This window comes from Oncorhynchus clarkii, unplaced genomic scaffold, assembly GCF_045791955.1.
Source record: "Oncorhynchus clarkii lewisi isolate Uvic-CL-2024 unplaced genomic scaffold, UVic_Ocla_1.0 unplaced_contig_994_pilon_pilon, whole genome shotgun sequence".
Lineage (NCBI taxonomy): Eukaryota > Metazoa > Chordata > Actinopteri > Salmoniformes > Salmonidae > Oncorhynchus > Oncorhynchus clarkii.
The window spans coordinates 1-3584 of NW_027260692.1; the positions used below are offsets into that span (position 1 = coordinate 1).

At 45.9% G+C, this 3584-nt stretch overlaps 7 non-coding genes and 4 pseudogenes across 7 annotated transcripts; all 11 read right to left on the bottom strand.

Annotated features, from left to right (window-relative positions):
* Positions 1-167: 167 nt before the first annotated feature.
* On the bottom strand, positions 168-285 carry LOC139401689 (5S ribosomal RNA; annotated as a pseudogene).
* Positions 286-462: 177 nt separating this feature from the next.
* LOC139401686 (5S ribosomal RNA) lies at positions 463-581 on the bottom strand. The gene has a single exon (XR_011633109.1). It is a non-coding gene; the product is annotated as a 5S ribosomal RNA (ribosomal RNA).
* A 177-nt stretch (positions 582-758) lies between these two features.
* On the bottom strand, positions 759-876 carry LOC139401690 (5S ribosomal RNA; annotated as a pseudogene).
* A 177-nt stretch (positions 877-1053) lies between these two features.
* On the bottom strand, positions 1054-1172 carry LOC139401687 (5S ribosomal RNA). Its single transcript, XR_011633110.1, has one exon. It is a non-coding gene; the product is annotated as a 5S ribosomal RNA (ribosomal RNA).
* A 177-nt stretch (positions 1173-1349) lies between these two features.
* LOC139401693 (5S ribosomal RNA) lies at positions 1350-1468 on the bottom strand (annotated as a pseudogene).
* Positions 1469-1645: 177 nt separating this feature from the next.
* Positions 1646-1764, bottom strand: LOC139401688 (5S ribosomal RNA). Its single transcript, XR_011633111.1, has one exon. It is a non-coding gene; the product is annotated as a 5S ribosomal RNA (ribosomal RNA).
* Positions 1765-2062: 298 nt separating this feature from the next.
* Positions 2063-2181, bottom strand: LOC139401694 (5S ribosomal RNA). Its single transcript, XR_011633112.1, has one exon. It is a non-coding gene; the product is annotated as a 5S ribosomal RNA (ribosomal RNA).
* A 177-nt stretch (positions 2182-2358) lies between these two features.
* On the bottom strand, positions 2359-2477 carry LOC139401695 (5S ribosomal RNA). Its single transcript, XR_011633113.1, has one exon. It is a non-coding gene; the product is annotated as a 5S ribosomal RNA (ribosomal RNA).
* Positions 2478-2654: 177 nt separating this feature from the next.
* On the bottom strand, positions 2655-2773 carry LOC139401696 (5S ribosomal RNA). Its single transcript, XR_011633114.1, has one exon. It is a non-coding gene; the product is annotated as a 5S ribosomal RNA (ribosomal RNA).
* Positions 2774-2950: 177 nt separating this feature from the next.
* On the bottom strand, positions 2951-3068 carry LOC139401691 (5S ribosomal RNA; annotated as a pseudogene).
* A 177-nt stretch (positions 3069-3245) lies between these two features.
* LOC139401697 (5S ribosomal RNA) lies at positions 3246-3364 on the bottom strand. Its single transcript, XR_011633115.1, has one exon. It is a non-coding gene; the product is annotated as a 5S ribosomal RNA (ribosomal RNA).
* Between the last annotated feature and the right edge of the window lie 220 nt (positions 3365-3584).

The window sequence follows — 3584 nt, forward strand, 5'->3', positions numbered from 1 at the left end:
CTCAAAAAGTGGAAGAAATTGCATATACTGTAGCCATAATTTGTAGCACAGATTGTTGGATGAAATACAAACTAACCTTGCTTACTTATTTCAAAGCGAGGGCACATATTTCAGCCTTGTGGGAAAAAACGGACAAAGAGTTGAAATTCCACAAGGCAGTGACAAAAAGCTTACAGCACCTGGTATTCCCAGGCGGTCTCCCATCCAAGTACTAACCAGGCCGACCCTGCTTAGCTTCCGAGATCGGACGAGATCAGGCGTACTCAGGCCGGTGTGGCCGTAAGCGAAAGGCAGTCTCAAAAAGTGGAAGAAATTGCATATACTGTAGCCAGAATTTGTAGCACAGATTGTTGGATGAAATACAAACTAACCTTGCTTACTTATTTCAAAGCGAGGGCACATATTTCAGCCTTGTGGGAAAAAACGGACAAAGAGTTGAAATTCCACAAGGCAGTGACAAAAAGCTTACAGCACCTGGTATTCCCAGGCGGTCTCCCATCCAAGTACTAACCAGGCCCGACCCTGCTTAGCTTCCGAGATCGGACGAGATCAGGCGTACTCAGGCCGGTGTGGCCGTAAGCGAAAGGCAGTCTCAAAAAGTGGAAGAAATTGCATATACTGTAGCCATAATTTGTAGCACAGATTGTTGGATGAAATACAAACTAACCTTGCTTACTTATTTCAAAGCGAGGGCACATATTTCAGCCTTGTGGGAAAAAACGGACAAAGAGTTGAAATTCCACAAGGCAGTGACAAAAAGCTTACAGCACCTGGTATTCCCAGGCGGTCTCCCATCCAAGTACTAACCAGGCCGACCCTGCTTAGCTTCCGAGATCGGACGAGATCAGGCGTACTCAGGCCGGTGTGGCCGTAAGCGAAAGGCAATCTCAAAAAGTGGATGAAATTGCATATACTGTAGCCATAATTTGTAGCACAGATTGTTGGATGAAATACAAACTAACCTTGCTTACTTATTTCAAAGCGAGGGCACATATTTCAGCCTTGTGGGAAAAAACGGACAAAGAGTTGAAATTCCACAAGGCAGTGACAAAAAGCTTACAGCACCTGGTATTCCCAGGCGGTCACCCATCCAAGTACTAACCATGCCCGACCCTGCTTAGCTTCCGAGATCGGACGAGATCAGGCGTACTCAGGCCGGTGTGGCCGTAAGCGAAAGGCAGTCTCAAAAAGTGGAAGAAATTGCATATACTGTAGCCATAATTTGTAGCACAGATTGTTGGATGAAATACAAACTAACCTTGCTTACTTATTTCAAAGCGAGGGCACATATTTCAGCCTTGTGGGAAAAAACGGACAAAGAGTTGAAATTCCACAAGGCAGTGACAAAAAGCTTACAGCACCTGGTATTCCCAGGCGGTCTCCCATCCAAGTACTAACCAGGCCGACCCTGCTTAGCTTCCGAGATCGGACGAGATCAGGCGTACTCAGGCCAGGTGTGGCCGTAAGCGAAAGGCAGTCTCAAAAAGTGGAAGAAATTGCATGTACTGTAGCCAGAATTTGTAGCACAGATTGTTGGATGAAATACAAACTAACCTTGCTTACTTATTTCAAAGCGAGGGCACATATTTCAGCCTTGTGGGAAAAAACGGACAAAGAGTTGAAATTCCACAAGGCAGTGACAAAAAGCTTACAGCACCTGGTATTCCCAGGCGGTCTCCCATCCAAGTACTAACCAGGCCGGACCCTGCTTAGCTTCCGAGATCGGACGAGATCAGGCGTACTCAGGCCGGTGTGGCCGTAAGCGAAAGGCAATCTCAAAAAGCACAAATTGTTGGATGAAATACAAACTAACCTTGCTTACTTATTTCAAAAGGGCACATATTTCAGCCAGCACCTGGTATTCTCATGCTTAGAAAGTGGTAAGCGAAAGGCATCTCAAAAAGTGGAAGAAATTGCATATACTGTAGCCATAATTTGTAGCACAGATTGTTGGATGAAATACAAACTAACCTTGCTTACTTATTTCAAAGCGAGGGCACATATTTCAGCCTTGTGGGAAAAAACGGACAAAGAGTTGAAATTCCACAAGGCAGTGACAAAAAGCTTACAGCACCTGGTATTCCCAGGCGGTCTCCCATCCAAGTACTAACCAGGCCCGACCCTGCTTAGCTTCCGAGATCGGACGAGATCAGGCGTACTCAGGCCGGTGTGGCCGTAAGCGAAAGGCAGTCTCAAAAAGTGGAAGAAATTGCATATACTGTAGCCAGAATTTGTAGCACAGATTGTTGGATGAAATACAAACTAACCTTGCTTACTTATTTCAAAGCGAGGGCACATATTTCAGCCTTGTGGGAAAAAACGGACAAAGAGTTGAAATTCCACAAGGCAGTGACAAAAAGCTTACAGCACCTGGTATTCCCAGGCGGTCTCCCATCCAAGTACTAACCAGGCCCGACCCTGCTTAGCTTCCGAGATCGGACGAGATCAGGCGTACTCAGGCCGGTGTGGCCGTAAGCGAAAGGCAGTCTCAAAAAGTGGAAGAAATTGCATATACTGTAGCCATAATTTGTAGCACAGATTGTTGGATGAAATACAAACTAACCTTGCTTACTTATTTCAAAGCGAGGGCACATATTTCAGCCTTGTGGGAAAAAACGGACAAAGAGTTGAAATTCCACAAGGCAGTGACAAAAAGCTTACAGCACCTGGTATTCCCAGGCGGTCTCCCATCCAAGTACTAACCAGGCCCGACCCTGCTTAGCTTCCGAGATCGGACGAGATCAGGCGTACTCAGGCCGGTGTGGCCGTAAGCGAAAGGCAGTCTCAAAAAGTGGAAGAAATTGCATATACTGTAGCCATAATTTGTAGCACAGATTGTTGGATGAAATACAAACTAACCTTGCTTACTTATTTCAAAGCGAGGGCACATATTTCAGCCTTGTGGGAAAAAACGGACAAAGAGTTGAAATTCCACAAGGCAGTGACAAAAAGCTTACAGCACCTGGTATTCCCAGGCGGTCTCCCATCCAAGTACTAACCAGGCCGACCCTGCTTAGCTTCCGAGATCGGACGAGATCAGGCGTACTCAGGCCGGTGTGGCCGTAAGCGAAAGGCAATCTCAAAAAGTGGATGAAATTGCATATACTGTAGCCATAATTTGTAGCACAGATTGTTGGATGAAATACAAACTAACCTTGCTTACTTATTTCAAAGCGAGGGCACATATTTCAGCCTTGTGGGAAAAAACGGACAAAGAGTTGAAATTCCACAAGGCAGTGACAAAAAGCTTACAGCACCTGGTATTCCCAGGCGGTCTCCCATCCAAGTACTAACCAGGCCCGACCCTGCTTAGCTTCCGAGATCGGACGAGATCAGGCGTACTCAGGCCGGTGTGGCCGTAAGCGAAAGGCAGTCTCAAAAAGTGGAAGAAATTGCATATACTGTAGCCATAATTTGTAGCACAGATTGTTGGATGAAATACAAACTAACCTTGCTTACTTATTTCAAAGCGAGGGCACATATTTCAGCCTTGTGGGAAAAAACGGACAAAGAGTTGAAATTCCACAAGGCAGTGACAAAAAGCTTACAGCACCTGGTATTCCCAGGCGGTCTCCCATCCAAGT